A 20,229-nucleotide genomic window follows, 5' to 3' on the forward strand; every position below is an offset into this window, starting at 1 on the left:
ACCATGATCTTGATGATATAGAGTCTCATATGTTTTCACTTTCATATACTAGTGGGAATTTTTCATTATAGAACTTGGCTTGTATATTCCAATGATGGGCTTCCTCAAAAATGCCCTAGGTCTTCGTGAGCAAGCAAGTTGGATGCACGCCCACTTAGTTTCTTTTGTTGAGCTTTCATATATTTATAGCTCTAGTGCATCCGTTGCATGGAAATCCCTACTCACTCACATTGATATCTATTAATGGGCATCTCCATAGCCCGTTGATACGCCTAGTTGATGTGAGACTATCTTCTCCTTTTTGTCTTCTCCACAACCACGATTCTATTCCACATATAGTGCTATGTCCATGGCTCACGCTCATGTATTGCGTGAAACTTGAAAGAGTTTGAGATTATTAAAGTATGAAATAATTGCTTGGCTTGTCATTGGGGTTGTGCATGATTAAATACTTTGTGTGATGAAGATAGAGCAACAGCCAGACTATATGATTTTGTAGGGATAACTTTCTTTGGCCATGTTATTTTGAGAAGACATGATTACTTTGATTAGTATGCTTGAAGTATCTCCATTTTCCTGTTAATATGAACTTTTATTTTGTATCATTTGGATCTGAACATTCATGCCACAATAAAGAAAATTACATTGAGAATTATGCTATGTAGCATTCCACATCATTTTTTTATCATTTACCTACTCGAGGACGAGCAGGAATTAAGCTTGGGGATGCTTGATACGTCTCCAACGTATCTATAATTTTTAATTGGTCCATGCTATTATATTACCACTTTTGGATGTTTATGGGCTTTATTTTACACATTTATATCATTTTGGGGACTAACCTACTAACCGGAGGCCCAGCCTGTATTGCTATTTTTTTTGCCTATTTCAGTATTTCGAAGAAAAGGAATATCAAACAGAGTCAAAACAGAATGAAACTTTCGGGAGCGTGATTTTTGGAACGAACGTGATCTAGAGTACTTGGAGTGCAAGTCAAGAAGCAGCCGACGCTCCCACGATATAGGAGGGCGCCCCCCCCCCCTATAGGGCGCGCCCCCTATCTCCTAGGCCCTTCGGGCGTCCACCAACGTACTTCTTCCTCCTATATAAGCCTACGTACCCCGAAAAAATCCAGGGGGCTGACGAAACACAATTTCCACAACCGTAACCTTCTGTATCCGCGAGATCCCATCTTGGAGCCTTCGCCGGCGTTCTGCCAGAGGGGGAATCGACCATAGAGGGCTTCTACATCAACACCATAGCCCCTCCGATGAGTTGTGAGTAGTTTACCACAGACCTACGGGTTCATAGTTATTAGCTAGATGGCTTCTTCTCTCTTTTTGGATCTCAATGCAATGTTCTCCCCCTCTCTTGTGGAGATCTATGATACGTCTCCAACGTATCTATAATTTTTGATTGCTCCATGCTACTTTATCTACTGTTTTGGACTATATTGGGCCTTATTTTCCACTTTTATATTACTTTTGGGACAAACCTATTAATCGGAGGCCCTGCCCAGAATTGTTGTTTTTTGCCTTTTTCAGTATTTCGAAGAAATATAATATCGAACGGAGTCCAAACGGAATGAAACCTTCGGGATCGTGATTTTCCAACCGAACGTGATCCATGAGACTTGGACCCTACTCCAAGCAGTGCCCGAGGAGGTCATGAGGTTGGAGGGCGCGCCCAGGGCCCCTACCTCGTGGGCCCCTCGGAGCTCCACCGACATACTCCTTCCTCCTATATATACCTACGTATCCCCGAACGATCAGAACAGGAGCCAAAAACCTAATTCCACCGCCGCAACCTTCTGTATCCACGAGATCCCATCTTGTGGCCTATTCCGGAGCTCCGTCGAAGGGGGCATCCACAATGGAGGGCTTTTACATCATCACCATAGCCCCTCCGATGAAGTGTGAGAAGTTTACTTCAGACCTTCAGGTCCATAGCTAGTAGCTAGATGGCTTCTTCTCTCTTTTTGGATCTCAATACAATGTTCTCCCCCTCTCTCATGGAGATATATTCGATGTAATATTCTTTTTGCGGTGTGATTGTTGAGACTGATGAATTGTGGGTTTATGATCTAGTATTATCTATAGAAAATATTTGATTCTTCTCCGAATTCTTTTATGTATGATTGAGTTATCTTTGCAAGTCTCTTCGAATTATCCTTTTTGGTTTGGCCAACTAGATTGGTAGTTCTTGCAATGGGAGGAGTGCTTAGCTTTGGGTTCAATCTTGCGGTGTCCTTACCCAGTGACAGAAGGGGCAGCAAGGCACGTATTGTATTGTTGCCATCGAGGATAACAAGATGGGTTTTTTATCATATTGCATGAATTTATCCCTCTACATCATGTCATCTTGCTTACGGCGTTACTCTGTTTTTACTTAATACTCTAGATGCATGCTGGATAGCGGTCGATGAGTGGAGTAATAGTAGTAGATGCAGAATCGTTTCGATCTACTTGTTTTGGACGTGATGCCTATATACATGATAATTGCCTAGATATACTCATAACTATGCTCAATTTTGTCAATTGCTCAACAGTAATTTGTTCACCCACCGTAGAATACTTATGCTCTTGAGAGAAGACACTAGTGAAACCTATGGCCCCCAGGTCTATTCTCATTATATCAATCTCTATCAATTCATTTACTTGCTTTGTTTTTACTTTGCCTTTACTTTTTACTTTGCATCTATCTATCAAAAATACCAAAAATATTATCTCTATCAGATCTCACTCTCGTAAGTGACCGTGAAGGGATTGACAACCCCTAGGCGTTGGTTGCGAGTTGCTATCGTTTTGTGTAGGTACGAGGGACTTGTGCGTGGTCTCCTACTGGATTGATACCTTGGTTATCAAAAACTGAGGGAAATACTTACGCTACTTTACTGCATCATCCTCTCCTCTTTGGGGAAATCAAACGCAGTGCTCAAGAGGTAGCAAGAAGAATTTGTGGCGTAGTTGCCGGGGAGGCTCACGCAAGCAAGTCAACCATACCAAGTACCCATCGCAATCCCTATCTCTCGCATTACATTATTTGCCATTTGCCTCTCGTTTTCCTCTCGCCCACTTCACCCTTGCCGTTTTATTTGCCCTCTCTTTCTCAATCTCCTCCTTTCTTCCCCGTTTGCCCTTTTCCCCTTTTCTTGTCTGCTTGCTCGTGTGTTAGTTTGCTTGTCTTTATGTCCAATTCCTTATCCGCTCCTATGTCTCCCGAGTTTGAAGTTCTTCACTTCAAGCAAAGGCAAGGAGAAAACTTAAAAGATGCTTGGTATAGGATGATGGAATCTTATCGTAAGTGCACCCTAGAGGTGAACTTTAGAATTCTTCTTCGAAATTTTTATGTTGGGTTAAATATGACGCATAGACAACTCTTGGCTTGCATTGCCAAGGGAAATTTCATTGAGATTGATCCCAGTATTGCGCATGAAATTATAGAGGGAATAGTGGGAACACTACCCCAAAAGGGAGGATCTCATCCTACCCAGGAAGAAACCCAAGTGTTTGAGAAGATTTGCGAAGTAACAAAAAATTTACAAAAATCTCTTGAGCCTCTTAAAAGTGTTAGCGGAAATCTTCACCGCATGAATATGTTGATTACTCTTTGTAATAAGCGGTTGGATTCTTTAGATCTAAAAATTTCCGAATATGAAGGGAAGCGGAAAGAACCTCCCGGATTCGAGCATGACTCCGCCAAAAAATGAAAATCAAAGATGACAATACCTAGATCTATCCTTGCTTTCAAGCCTAGCTAGGGGCGTAAAACGATAGCGCTTGTTGGGAGGCGACCCAATTTTATTTTGTGTTTTTTGTTTTTGCTTCTGTTTAGGAATAAATAATCCATCTACCTTCTGTTTGGACGTGGTTTTATGTTTTAATTAGTGTTTGTGCCAAGTAGAACCTATAGGATAACCTACGATGATAGTCGATTTGATTCTGCTGAAAAACAGAAACTTTGTGCGCACGAATTTAGTTATGATAAATCACAGGAACGTGATTTTGCGTTGATTATTTTTGCTTCTGATCAATAAACAAATTATACAGGACTTCCTATTTTCGTAGAATTTTTAGAGTTCCAGAAGTTTGCGCTAGTTACAGATTGCTACAGACTGTTCTGTTTTTGACAGATTCTGTTTTTCGTGTGTTGTTTGCTTATTTTGATGAATCTATGGCTAGTATATTAGTTTATAAACCATAGAGAAGTTGGAATACGGTAGGTTTAACACCAATATAAATAAAAAATGAGTTCATTACAGTACCTTGAAGTAGTCTTTTGTTTTATTTCTCTAACGGAGCTCACGAGATTTCTGTTGAGTTTTGTGTTGTGAAGTTTTCAAGTTTTGGTTGAATTCTTTTGATGGATTATGGAACAAGGAGTGGCAAGAGCCTAAGCTTGGGGACGCCCATGGCACCCCCAAGATAATCCAAGGACACCAAAAAGTCAAAGCTTGGGGATGCCCCGGAAGGCATCCCCTCTTTCGTCCACTTCCATCGGTAATTTACTTGGAGCTATATTTTTATTTACCAACATGATATGTGTTTTGCTTGGAGCGTCTTGTATTATTTGTGTCTTTGCTTGTTAGTCTACCACAATCATCCTTGCTGTACACATCTTTTGAGAGAGCCATACATGAATTGGAATTTGTTAGAATACTCTTTGTGCTTCACTTATATCTTTTGAGCTTGATAGTTTTGCTCATAGTGCTTCACTTATATCTTTTGAGCTTGATAGTTTTGCTCATAGTGCTTCACTTATATCTTTTGAGCGTGATAATTTTTGCTCTAGTACTTCACTTAGATCTTTTAGAGCACGGTGGTGGATTTGTTTTAAATAAACTATTGATCTCTCATGCTTCACTTAGATTATTTTGAGAGTCTTTAATAGCATGGTAATTTGCTTAATGTTAATATACTTGGTGTTCAAGATATGTGAAACTTTATGTTAAGTGAATTGAATACTAAGATAAGTTTGATGCTTGATAATTGTTTTGAGATATGGAGGTGATAATATCAAAGTCATGCTAGTTGGGTGATTATGAATTTGAGAAATACTTGTGTTGAAGTTTGCAAGTCCCGTAGCATGCATGTATGGTTAAAGTTGTGTAACAAATTTGAGACATGAAGTGTATCTGGCTTGTGCATCCTTATGAGTGGCGGTCGGGGACGAGCGATGGTCTTTTCCTACCAATCTATCCCCGTAGGAGCATGCGCGTAGTACTTGAATTTTTGATGACTTCTAAATTTTTGCAATAAGTATGTGAGTTCTTTTGACTAATGTTGAGTCCATGGATTATACACACTCTCACCTTTCTACTTTTGCTAGCCTCTTCGGTACCGTACATTACCCTTTCTCACCTTGAGAGTTGGCGCAAACTTCGCCGGTGCATCCAAACCCCGTGATACGATATACTCTATCACACATAAACCTCCTTATATCTTCCTCAAAACAGCCACCATACCTACCTATCATGGCATTTCCATAGCCATTCCGAGATATATAGCCATGCAACTTCCACCATCATCATCATGACATACATTACTTTTGTCATATTGCCATTGCATGATCTTGTAGTTGATATCGTATTTGTGGCAAAGCCACCATGCATTATTTTCCATACATGTCACTGTTGATTCATTGCACCATCCTGGTACACCGCCGGAGGCATTCATATAGAGTCATATCTTGTTCTAAGTTTCGAGTTGTAATCCTTATGTTGTAATCAATAGAAGTGTGATGATCATCATTATTAGAGCATTGCACAAATAAAAAAAGAGAAAGGCCAAAAAAAAGAAAAAAAAGAAAGACCCAAAAAATAAAATAAAAAATAAAAAAAGGGCAATACTACTATCTCTTTTTCTACACTTGTGCTTCAAGGTAGCACATTGTTCTTCATGTAGTGAGTCTGATATATTGTGCTTCAAAGTAGCACCTTGTTCCTCATGTAGTGAGTCTCATAAGTTGTCTTTTTATACTAGTGGGAATTTTTCATTATAGAACTTGGCTTGTATATTCCTACGATGGGCTTCCTCAAATGCCCTAGGTCTTCGTGAGCAAGCGAGTTGGATGCACACCCACTAGTTTTCTTTGTTGAGCATTCATAGCTCTAGTGCATCCGTTGCATGGCAATCCCTACTCCTCATGTTGACATCAATTGATGGGCATCTCCATAGCCCGTTGATTATCCTCGTCAATGTGAGACTTCCTCCTTTTTGTCTTCTCCACACAATCCCCATCATCATATTCTATTCCACCCATAGTGCTATATCCATGGCTCACGCTCATGTACTGCGTGAAGGTTGAAAAAGTTTGAGATTATTTAAGTATGAAACAATTGCTTGGCTTGTCATCGGGGGTATAGAAGTTGGGAACATCTTTGTGTGACGAAAATGAAGCATAGCCTAACCATATGATTTTGTAGGGATGAACTTTCTTTTGCCATGTTAGTTTGAGAAGACATGATTGCTTTGATTAGTATGCTTGAAGTATTATTATTTTTGTGTCAATATGAACTTTTGTCTTGAATCTTTCGGATCTGAATATTCATATCACAATTAAGAAAGATTTACATTGAAAATATGCCAAAGTATCACTCCGCATCAAAAATTCTTTTTTATCATTTACCTACTGGAGGACGATCAGGAATTAAGCTTGGGGATGCCTGATACGTCTCCAACGTATCTATAATTTTTGATTGCTCCATGCTACTTTATCTACTGTTTTGGACTATATTGGGCCTTATTTTCCACTTTTATATTACTTTGGGGACTAAGCTATTAACCGGAGGCCCAACCCAGAATTGTTGTTTTTTGCCTTTTTCAGTATTTCGAAGAAACAGAATATCAAACGGAGTCCAAACGGAATGAAACCTTCGGGATCGTGATTTTCCAACCGAACGTGATCTAGGAGACTTGACCCTACTCCAAGCAGTGCCCGAGGAGGTCACGAGGGTGGAGGGCGCGCCCCCCTGGGCGTGCTCCCCTACCTCGTGGGCCCCTCGGAGCTCCACCGATGTACTCCTTCCTCCTATATATAACTACGTATCCTCGAACGATCAGAATAGGAGCCAAAAACCTAATTCCACCGCCGCAACCTTCCGTATCCACGAGATCCCATCTTGAAGCCTGTTCCGGAGCTCCGCCGAAGGGGGCATCCACCATGGAGGGCTTCTACATCATCACCATAGCCCCTCCGATGAAGTGTGAGTAGTTTACTTTAGACCTTCGGGTCCATAGCTAGTAGCTAGATGGCTTCTTCTCTCTTTTTGGATCTCAATACAATGTTCTCCCCCTCTCTCGTGGAGATCTATTAGATGTAATCCTGTTTTTGCGGTGTGTTTGTTGAGACCGATGAATTGTCGGTTTATGATCCAGTATTATCTATGGAAAATATTTGATTCTTCTCTGAATTCTTTTATGTATGATTGAGTTATCTTTGCAAGTCTCTTCGAATTATCCTTTTTGGTTTGACCAACTAGATTGGTAGTTCTTGCAATGGGAGAAGTGCTTAGCTTTGGGTTCAATCTTGCGGTGTCCTTACCTAGTGACAAAAGAGGCAGCAAGGCACGTATTGTATTGTTGCCATCGAGGATAACAAGATGGGGTTTTTATCATATTGCATGAATTTATCCCTCTACATCATGTCATCTTGCTTACGGTGTTACTCTGTTTTTACTTAATACTCTAGATGCATGTTGGATAGCGGTCGATGAGTGGAGTAATAGTAGTAGATGCAGAATCGTTTCGATCTACTTGTTTTGGATGTGATGCCTATATACATGATCATTGCCTAGATATACTCATAACTATGCTCAATTCCGTCAATTGCTCAACAGTAATTTGTTCACCCACCGCAGAATACTTATGCTCTTGAGAGAAGCCAATAGTGAAACCTATGGCCCCCGGGTCTATTGTCATTATATCAATCTCTATCAATTTATTTACTTGCTTTGTTTTTACTTTGCCTTTACTTTTTTACTTTGCATCTATCTATCAAAAATACCAAAAATATTATCTCTATCAGATCTCACTCTCGTAAGTGACCGTGAAGGGATTGACAACCCCTAAGCATTGGTTGCGAGTTGCTATCATTTTGTGTAGGTACGAGGGACTTGTGCGTGGTCTCCTACTGGATTGACCTTGGTTCTCAAAAACTGAGGGAAATACTTACGCTACTTTACTGCATCATCCTCTCCTCTTCGGGGAAATCCAACGCAGTGCTCAAGAGGTAGCAATATATTCGATGTAAACTCTTTTTGCTGTGTGTTTGTCGAGCTCCGATGAATTGTGGGTTTATGATCAAGTTTATCTATGAATAATATTTGAATCTTCTTTGAATTCTTTTATGTATGATTGAGTTATCCTTGCAAGTCTCTTCGAATTATCAGTTTGGTTTGGCCTACTAGATTGATCTTTCTTGCCATGCAAGAAGTGCTTAGCTTTGGGTTCAATCTTGCGGTGTCCTTACCCAGTGACAGAAAGGGTTGCAAGGCACGTATTGTATTGTTTCCATCGAGGATAACAAGATGGGGTTTATATCATATTGCTTGATTTTATCCCTCTACATCATGTCATCTTGCTTAATGCGTTACTCTGTTCTTATGAACTTAATACTCTAGATGCAGGAATGAGTCGGTCGATATGTGGAGTAATAGTAGTAGATGCAGGCAGGAGTCGGTATACTTGTTGCGGATGTGATGCCTATATACATGATCATGCCTAGATAATCTCATAATTATTCTCTTTTCTATCAATTGCTCGACAGTAATTTGTTCACCCACCGTAATACTTATGCTATCTTGAGAGAAGCCACTAGTGAAACCTATGGCCCCCGGGTCTATCTCTTATCATATTTGCTTCCAATTTACTTTTATTTGCATCTTTACTTTTTGCATCTGTATTACAAAATACCAAAAATATAATTATCTTATCATACTATCTCTATTAGATATCACTTTCGCAAGTGGCCTGAAGGGATTGACAACCCCTTTATTGTGTTCGTTGCGAGTTCTTTGTTTGCTTGTGTAGGTGCGTGGGACTTTTGAGGAGCCTCCTACTGGATTGATACCTTGGTTCTCAAAAACTGAGGGAAATACTTACGCTACTATTGCTGCATCACCCTTTTCTCTTCAAGGAAAACCAACGCAAGCTCAAGACGTAGCAGGGTGCAGGAATAGGTGGAGGGGGGCTACCATGGGCCCACGAGACAGGGGGCGCGCCATGTACCCTCGTGGCCAAGTGCTTGCCCCTCTGCTGTGTTCTTGGTGCCTAAAATCCTCAAATATTCAAGAAAAATCATACTAAATTTGCAGGGCATTTGGAGAAATTTTATTTTCGGGGTATTTTTTATTGCATGGATAATTCAGAAAACAGATAGAAAATATTATTTTTGCTTTAATTATTCTAAATAACAGAAAGTAAAAAGAGGGTATAGAAGGTTGTGCCTTCTAGTTTTATCCATCTCATGATCATCAAAAGGAATCCACTAATAAGGTTGATCAAGTCTTGTTAACAAACTCATTCCAAATAACATGGAACTGGAGAAAATTCGAATAACACTAGGTTACCTCAACGGGGATATGCATATCCCCAATAATAAGAATATCATATTTCTTCTTGACAGTAAGAAGAGGAGATTCAAAACCTCCAATAATGATAGTTGGAATTTTTCCAATAGAATTGATGCTATGTACTAGAGGTTGTTTCCTTTGAAAGTGTACTGTATGCTCATTACCATTAACATGAAAAGTGACATTGCCTTTGTTGCAATCAATAACAGCCCCTGCAGTATTCAAAAAGGGTCTACCAAGGATAATCGACATACTATCGTCCTCAGGAATATCAAGAATAACAAAGTCTGTTAAAATAGTAACGTTTGCAACCACAACAGGCACATCCTCACAAATACCGACATGTATAGCAGTTGATTTATCAGCCATTTGCAAAGATATTTCAGTAGGTGTCAACTTATTCAATTCAATTCTACAATATAAAGAGAGAGGCATAACACTAACACCGGCTCCAAGATCACATAAAGCAGTTTTAACATAGTTTCTTTTAATGGAGCATGGTATAGTTGGTACTCCTGGATCTCCAAGTTTCTTTGGTACTCCACCCTTAAAAGTGTAATTAGCAAGCATGGTGGAAATTTCAGCTTCTGGTATCTTTCTTTTATTTGTGATGATATCCTTCATGTATTTAGCATAAGGGTTTACTTTAAGCATATCAGTTAAGCGCATACGTAAGAAGATAGGTCTAATCATTTCAGCAAAGCGCTCAAAATCCTCATCATCCTTTTTCTTGGATGGCTTAGGAGGAAAAGGCATGGGTTTCTGAACCCATGGTTTTCTTTCTTTACCGTGCTTCCTAGCAACAAAGTCTCTCTTATCATAACGTTGATTCTTTGATTGTGGGTTATCAAGATCAACAGTAGGTTCAATCTCTACATTGTTATTATTGCTAGGTTGAGCATCAACATGAAAATTATCATTAACATTATCACTCGGTTCATGTTCATCACCAGATTGTGTTTCAGCATCAGAAATAGAAATATCATTGGGATTCTCAGGTGTGTCTACAAGAGCTTCACTAGAAGCATGCAAAGTCCTATAATTTTTCTTTTTCTTCTTTTTAGAAGGACTAGGTGTATATAAATTATTTTTCTGAGAATCTTGCTCAATTCTCTTAGGGTGGCCTTCAGGATACAAAGGTTCCTGAGTCATTCTACCAGTTCTAGTAGCCACTCTAACAATAAAATCATGTTTATTATTTAATTCATCGAGCAAATCACTTTGAGCTTTAAGTACTTGTTATGCTTGAGTGGTAACCATAGAAGCATATTTACTAATGAGTTTAAGTTCACCTTTGACTCTAGCCATATAATCACTCAAGTGTCCAATCATGTAAGCATTACTCTTTAATTCTCTACCAACATAAGAATTGAAGTTTTCTTGTCTAGCCATAAAGTCATCAAATCTATTATATACTTAAGACAGAAGTCAAACAAGCCATCACGTTAGTCCACATAGATTAAATTATCTTGACCGTAAATTTAAGAGATTAACGGCTGAGATTTAAAAGATGAAGCATTACATACAAATATTTCCATAAACAAATAGTTTGGCATGTCACGTACAACACGTCTGTTTTTTTAACCAACACGTCTTTGGTTTATTATATACTTAAGACAGAAGTCAAACAAGCCATCACGTTAATCCATATAGATTAAATTATCTTGACCGTAAATTTAAGAGATTAACGGCTGAGATTTAAAAGATGAAGCGTTACATACAAATATTTCCATGAACAAATAGTTTGGCATGTCACGTACAACACGTCTGTTTTTTTAACCAACACGTCTTTGGTTAACTCACAAGTGTTCCTACTAAAAAGTCTTTATAAAAAAACTGCCTTTGGTTGGTGTACTAAAGTACGTCAACTAAAAAGACCAGTTCGTGAAAAGAAATAGTAGGGAAGAGACCGACCATGGCAACACAACCCAAAAAAAGAAAGCGCCCCCCACCCAAGAATAGAAGGCGTCCTTTAAAAAAAATAGAGAAGCGTCATGGTAGAGTACACGTTGGTGCTGATGTGCATAATTTAAGCAAAAAATAGAAAGAATCAAACCGTCCTACACAATTCGATGTGTACAAGTCGGTCACGTGCGTGCAAAGGCAAAAAAAGGAGGGCAAAATCCAGCTTGGTTTGCGTGTAGTTATTATGTCAGGACCCCGACTCGATGTCACATCGATCTAGCTGGTAACACCTCATATCACTTTGCGGCCTCACGCACGGTATCCCCACGGGTGTCGTCTTACCTTTTTCCCGGGACCGTTTGCGCCTTTTGGCTCACGTACATGATAGTGTCGCTAGCATCCATATGATAAAGAGCCCGGGCTGACATGACTAGTCGTAAACCCAAAGTGGCACAGACTTACAGGGACAGGCATCCATGACCCAGCTTCGAACGTGTCGGTCATCAGCAAGTGGGTCCGGGCTGTAGCACTGGGCTAGCAGGACTCCGGTAAACCGGGCTGTAGCGGGCTAACAGGACTCCGGTACTCAAAGCGTGACATTTCCCCGAAGGGACAGACACAGGAACGAAGAAGGACACATGCCGGCCAGCCTAAGTGTTCCGGAGCAGTAGCAAGCTACCATGGCTCAGTGGAAACACTAGGAGACATTTCCCGGTAAGAGAGGCTACTAAAGATAAACAACTAGATGGTCAGATCCCACACATACCAAGCATTTCAATAACATACACACAATATGCTCGATATGTGCAATACAACATGGCATCACAAAATGACTCTACGACTCAAGTAGTTTATTCAATAGGCTCCGAGGAGCGAGATATTACAAACATGGGTCTCATGACCCCACACTCAGAGCATACAAGTCAAAGCACAAGCGGAAGCTATCATGTCTGAGTACAGACATCTATAAATGAAAAAGGCTGAGAAGCCTGACTATCTATCAGATCCTGCCGAGGGCACAAGATCGTAGCTGAGGTATCAAGCTAAACGTCGAAGTCCACGTGGAACTACTAGTGAGACTGAAGTCTCTCTGCAAAAATGTAAAATAGGCAAACGTGAGTACAAATGTACCCAGCAAGACTTACATCAGATCTATCTACATATGCATCATTATCAACAAAGGGGATGGTGGAGTTTGACTGCAGCAAGCCAGCTTTGACTCGGTGGCTATCCTGAACTACGACTGCAAATAACTCTTTTGAGGTGGCGCACACGAGTCCACATATTCACCATATCAATACACCACTATGGATCCGCTCCCGTCTCCCTACGAGAACGCCATCCATAGCACTCACGCTTATCTTGCGCATTTTAAAGTATCCACTTTCACTTGTCTATGAACTGATATAAGCAACCCAGAAGTCCTTTACCGCGGACACGGCTATTCGAATAGATCATATTAACCCTGCAGGGGTGTACTTCTTCACACACGCTCTCACCACTTACCGCCGTTTACACGACATGTACTCGGCAACCTTCAAGCGGAAGCCCAACGTGGGTGTCGGCCACGGCCTGCCTAAACACTCAAGTCTCTAGTCCAGGTTTATCGCCTATTCGGGTTCCATCCATGAGGAGATCCGGCCGGAGTTTCGCTCACAGCCCCAAACGATGTGTACAGGGTTCCGTGACACCAAACGGGTGCCCGGTTTACCCGGCCACGTGCCTACCGCATCACAGCCCACCCCTACGGTCAGCGCTGCCCACGGCCTCCAGCATACTACAAACACCAGAAACTACTTGCAACTCCTGGACAGAGGACAAGGGTGATTAAGAAGCCGAGAGGGTCCATTGGTTTCGGGCCCAATGCGTGGTAGTAGCTGAATCATGGATCACAAACACAGAACTCAGTTCCTGAGGACGGCTGCAATGAGACAACCCACCATGTACTCCTACATGGCCTCTCACCGCTACCTTTACCAAAACGTGTTCACACACTTAGCTCACACACAGTAGGACATGTTCACACACCTCTGATTCATCCCCGATGAATCAGACCTGACTCAACTCTAAGCAGTAGCAGGCATGACAAACAAACATGAATGAGTAGGCACAACAGGGCTCAAACAACTCCTACTCATGCTAGTGGGTTTCATCTATTTACTGTGGCAATGACAGGTCATGCAAAGGATAAAGGGGTTCAGCTACCGCAGCAAGTAACAGAAAAATCGGTGTTGTCCTAATGCATTAAAAGAGAGCAGGAGTGAGAGAGTAGGATTGTATCGGAATGAACAAGGGGGTTTTGCTTGCCTGGCACTTCTGAAGATAGTATTGAGTCTTCATCAGTGTCAACGATCACATCATCGGTATCACGTCTATCGAGAGGGGACAATACCGGCAACACAGAAAGGAACACAATCAATGCAATGCACAATATGATGCATGATCATGACATGGCAAAATGAATGTGTTTTGGGCTAATGCAACTAGCAACAGATTAAATGAAGTTGGTTTGAATATAAAATTCAAATTCAAACTCCATATGTGGTTATTTAAATGTCATTCACTTCATTTGCCCTAAACAGTAGTGATAAGTTGTTCTAACATGCATGAAAATGGTACAGATGGATTCCTTGAATTTTTTTGATAATTTTTCATATAAAAATCATTTAATTTGGAGTTACGGTTAATTTTCTATGATTTATTGAAGTTTTAGCTATTTTCTGGAATTCCAGAATTAAATTAAATCCAGAAAATACTTATTGCGTCAACCCCATGTCACAGTGACGTCAGCAGGGTCAACTGGGCGCCTCCAGGTCAAACCTGACCAGTGGGGTCCACTGGTCAGTGACTGGGGGTGGATAGTGCCAATGACAGGTGGGGCCGGGTCAACAGACACGTCAGCAGGTCAATACTGACGTGTGGGGTCGGTCAATGTCCATGTCAGCGTGGTCAAAGCGGACGGGTGGGGCCCATGTGGTTAGTTAAACTAAACAGGAAAAATAAACTAAGATTAATTAGCAGGTGGGGCCCTCATGTCAGTGAGAGAGGGGGGGGGTCAAACCCGGGTCAACCGAGGCTAACACGCCGGCGGCTCGTCGCCGGTGAAGCCCGAGACGGCGGAGGGGGTCGGGATTCGCCCTCCGATGACCAAAAGAGCGGCGGAGGGGCTCTACGGGATGCCCAGACTCGCGCGCATCTAACAGGGCGGACGGGTGAAGCTAAGGTGGCCGGAGGCGACGGCAATCGTGACGACGGCGGCGGCCGGAGTTCGGGCACCTGCGGGTTTGGCGTTGTGGTGCTCGGGAGGAGGAGCTGGTGGAATCTGCGTGCTCCTGGGAGGGCACCGAGCGCGTTAACACACTCAGGCACGGGCTGTGGTGGCTGTGGCCACGGCCACGCCATGGCCGGCGGCGAGAAGCTCTCGGCCGCGGTGGGAGATGGGGCTAGGGGGCGAGAACGGAGGGGGCGAGCAAGGGGGAAGGCGCAGGAGCTCACAGCGAGTTCGAGGGGGCAGTCAGCAGGCTCGGGGAAGCGACGACAGCGACGAATCGACGATGGCGACCTTCGGTGCCCGAGGAAGAAGAAGATGATGGCGCCGGCATTGCGGGGCTTCCGGAGGCCGTGGGTCGGTGGGGAGGAAGGAGGGGGTCGAGGCGGAGCTCGCAAGCACAGCGAGGGGTCGAGGGGGAGACGGTGTGTGCGGTGGTGCTCGTCGGTGGTGGCGGCTCCGTTCGGGGGGGAAAACAGAGAGGGGAAGAGCGTTCGGGGAAGAGAGAGGGAGCAGCGAGGGAGTTCCAGGGGGTCGGGGCAGCGTCGAGAGGATGACGCGAGGCGTCGCGGTGTCCAGGTGATGCAGGCGAGCAGGGTGGTGGCGTGGCGAGCTCGGCCGCGTGCGCCGAGTGCCTCCTCTGCCTACTGGCGCGAGGAGGAAGGCGACAGGGGAGGGAGGCGGCGGTGGGCTGGGCCAACGGGAGGAGCTGGCCAGCTGGGCCGGCTACAGGTAAGTGGCCCAGGTGGCCTTCTCTCTTTTATTTTTTTTTGTTCTGTTTTATTTTCTTTTTATTTAATTTCTTTGCCACTGTTTTCAATTCCAAAATAATTTCAAACAGTGCCAAAACATTCTGAAATATTTTATGTTACCTCTCTGGACTATTCCAAGAGTACATAAAACATTTCAAAGCATTTGAAAATATATTCATTATATATTATGAATATATCCTCAAATTCAAATAGATTATTGATTTAAATTCAGAGACCAAATAATTCCTTAAAAATATTCCAGAATTTTGGTTTGATATATAACTCTTGCCAAAATTCACAAAACTATTTTTAGGGCATTTTGGATTCACAGAATGCAATTTAAAGGGTGCTTGCCCTTCTTTTAACTAGGGTTTTGAGGCTTCTGAATTCCTCAGTTCAAATTTCATTTGAATTTAAACATGATGCAGACATGAAGCTAGGCTAGAGCAATGCCAGAAGCTAGGGATGTGACAACTCACCCCCACTAAACAAGAATCTCGTCTCGAGATTCAAGCGTAGGGTAAGGTGAAAGGGGAACGCAAACTAGTATAATCTTCACGATCCAGGGTGCACTTCAATTGAACGTTGATTCGATCACCATCATTGTCTTGAAGTCTTGCTCCGAGAAATCCTGTCAACATGACATGGAGGGAAGGAGACTCTAGAAGGGTCGATCTTCTCAAGATCGAACAACTCACGGAATGAGACACAACAATATCTCTCGAGCTGAGAGACGAAGCACACCTCTAGAGAAATGGAGTGGAACAGATGACGAAGGTTCACTAGGTAGACAACGATTCCACGCTTAAGAAGGTGGTAAACGATTGCCAACGTAGCGAAGAGTTGAGTTGCCATGATACCACGACGAAACATCCTGGAGGAAGGTGATCGTAGAGTATTACCTTAAGTGGCAAAAAGAATTACTTTTGATTCAGAGATCATTGAAACTCTTCATACCAGCATAAGGCAATTCACAACGATCGTTTGGAGGGGGTCTGTAGAATGGCATATTGGCGGTGCAAGCTGGGAGCAAAATGCAAATGCTGGGAATGATTCTGGTAACTGGGGAAGAACCCAACAATAAAAAGTGAATTCACTGTTGGAGTGGTTATAGCATAACCGAGGAAATCTGGGGCAATCCCAGCTAGTGCCGATGATAAGACGTAGCGCTTGTGCGTGCTCTCAAGAACTTGAGCATTTCCACAATCATCACGGTTTTATCAACAACCGCGTCAAGGGTGCTGACAACACAACATACTACCATGATGAATAGCGATGGACGATGCAGATGCGAAGGAGGATAACACTTTCTCAGATTTCACCTTAGCGAGGCCAAGCAAATAAAAATCTGGGTGATCGGCCGAGAGACATTTAGCACTCCGCTTCTAATGTTCTCCTTGATGTGCTAGTATAACCCATTCATAGATATGGTTTGATATCTAAAACATCAAGTAAAAGGTCAGACTTCGGGAACACAAAAATCCATAGGGGCAACTAGGGAGTAAATCCTACGAAATCCCTAGGGGGGGAGTGGCCAACTTCTTCAATCAAGATACTACAATAATAGGTCTTCCGGCTGGGTGTGTTGGCCATGACATCCACTTTATCGGTTATCGCGAGACCAATATTATAGTTCTTAGGGAAATGTTCCAACCATCATATCTGCCTGAGATTCAGCTCTGGTTGGTGTTAGGATATTTCAGGCTCATCGAGTCTTAGGAAGAAAAATGAAAGTTTGCAACACAAATCGACGAGATGACGTTGCGGGATTCTCGGGAGATGAACTACGATAGCAAGCTCCAAAACATGAGCTGGTTCTGCTACAAACATGTGAACACGTTGTCCCAGACAAGCATGACCACGTGGTAGTCTTATAATAAAACACTACCGAGTTCAGGAGGGGGAACCATCAACGAGGGTATCGAAGTCCTTACATAAGTCCGGATTAGCTCTTATGAAGAAACTCCTTCTCCTTGAACAAATCAATCAGTGGCTTGGTGTGCTAGGGATACATATAGATTGAAGGTTGCAAGTCTTCAAACCACAGCATTCTTCGCACGTGTGCATGACTGATTTGGAATGATTCCAAAGAAAGCAACATTGACTTTCTCGAATCCACGGCGGCAACTTGCATCAGATGCACATGAATTAAAGGAAGTCACTACCTTCATCCAAACATATGCTTCATGAGCTAGCATGAACAAATGCTTTCAAAAATTTCCAACACTAGCTTAATGTTCAACAAAATTATGGAGGAGATAAGGATGTTGTCAATGGGCTCAACAACAATTCATTTAGGTTTCCTTTTAAAAGGAATTCCATAGTTAAGTGAACACGGTGATAGCATTGGTCAGACCAAAGATATAATGGTGTATGCTCGAGGAATCAACCACGGTAAGACAACATTACGAATATCGTTGGTTCTGATTTGATTTGACGATAGCCCACACTCAAATCAAAGGATTGATAAGACAATAGATCCAGCAACTGATCACAGGGACCAATCGATGAAGATATCATCTTTCTTCAACACACACTACACAAGAATATCCCTTTGGAACGAACTAAGTCAGACAAGCTTTTATCTTCCAACTCTCCAAGTTGTTGTCTAGCTTAACCAACTAGCTCAGGGATATCCAACACAGATTCTTGGAGAAGGATGGTTCACAAAAAAAACCAACTTGATCACGAGCTCAACATAGCGGTCAGGTGACAACCTGGTAATATTTCCGAGAAGATCTTCGGAAATCACGAACCACCGATATGTTACTAAGCTCGAGAACAATCTTGCTTTTCAGGGCAAGATGATATGGTCAAATGAGCGAGGACTTAACAAATCCGATCTCATCAATCGAGGAGTGCACCAGGAAAATGGACTAGGTAGCACAATCAACCTTAGGGTGATGATTCAATAGTCAACTCGCTAAGGATGACGTTATTGTCCATTTAACTACCAAGCAACGGAGTTGCTAGGAGTATTGATTTCACACATCATGATTCACTTGTCGGCACTCCGGCTGCAACAACACGGAATCGAGGAATGAAAAAGGATGGCATGAAGTATCACTATGTCAAGAATTCACAAAAGGTGGTGCAATTCTCATGAAATTCCTGTCATAAAGAAGGTAATACTTCAGGGTAGAACAGGATCAAAGGCTGGATTAGCAATTTGATCTGCGGGGCACAACTTCTTTGACCCAATCCTAGATATGGAAGAGGTACCGGAGTTTGTTTCTCCTAGTCATTCCGGAATAGAATGGCTTGACAGACCACAAGAGTCATAGACATCGATAAACGAACGCACGCATACTCTTGACTATCAATTGATAGACGAGGGTCAGAATGCAACTAAAGAGGGACAACTCAAAGGAACATATAACTTTCTGAGTTGTGGATGCATAGATTAGTATGTCGAACCAAGTTCAACATATTTCTTCCGGATAACCCATGCGGAAAGGTAGAACTGGCAGAGTCACAATATATAACGGAGAACTCATCAAGAATAATCCTGTTGTGATATTTCAGTTCAACGAGGAACTTCTGCCATAAGTAGTTCATGGTTTTTGGAAGAAGAAGATACCACGGACTTTAAGGACTATCGCAAAGGTTACTAATATCCTAAAGGAACTAGCAAACACTATCAACATGAAGTAAGTAGAGTGAATCTCGGGTTCAAAGCCCAAGGAGTAGAATACCTACTACTAAGTGGCATCACGGGATGCTTTCGAGAATAAAAACCAGAATCATCACACTGGGGATCACAAAACATTGCTAGATTACTAGGTGACTCCCTAAACACCTAGGGCCATAATAGTATCTCCTACATATATGTCAAGGTAACGGAGTACCTCAACTCACTGATTAGTGTGGTTAATCTGGCCAAATGCACATCGGAAACAGGAGGAAGGGATTTGCAAATGCATCAGACTGTTTGGAAACCTGGGATGACTCGGACAGCATAACGGCTGTAAATGCTCAGAAAAGATTTGAGACATTCACAAAAATGGTGGCATAACCACTCAAAGGCACAATATCAAGGTTTCGAGATCAACAATTAACATACAGAAGATAGTAGGAACTGAACTGAGGCATTGAATCCAACAATCTTATAAGTCTACTGATTAGTAACACGTGATCCTAATAGAAAGAAGAGATAGCCTAGTTCTTAATCCCCGTAGAAGAGAAGATGATGACTCAGATCAGAAAGCCATGAGGTATAAGGAGTAAAAAGAGCCTTACGTTCCATCCCACAAACAATTCCCCTACATATATCTAAAGAATTTCTAGACTCAACATCGACCAGTTTGGCTTGGTAATCCTACAGGCAGTCAAGCTCTGATACCAACGCTGTCAGGACCCCGACTCGATGTCACATCGATCTAGCTGGTAACACCTCATATCACTTTGCGGCCTCACGCACGGTATCCCCACGGGTGTCGTCTTACCTTTTTCCCGGGACCGTTTGCGCCTTTTGGCTCACGTACATGATAGTGTCGCTAGCATCCATATGATAAAGAGCCCGGGCTGACATGACTAGTCGTAAACCCAAAGTGGCACAGACTTACAAGGACAGGCATCCATGACCCAGCTTCGAACGTGTCGGTCATCAGCAAGTGGGTCCGGGCTGTAGCACTGGGCTAGCAGGACTCCGGTAAACCGGGCTGTAGCGGGCTAACAGGACTCCGGTACTCAAAGCGTGACATTTCCCCGAAGGGACAGACACAGGAACGAAG

Source organism: Triticum aestivum, chromosome 6B, assembly GCF_018294505.1.
Source record: "Triticum aestivum cultivar Chinese Spring chromosome 6B, IWGSC CS RefSeq v2.1, whole genome shotgun sequence".
NCBI lineage: Eukaryota > Viridiplantae > Streptophyta > Magnoliopsida > Poales > Poaceae > Triticum > Triticum aestivum.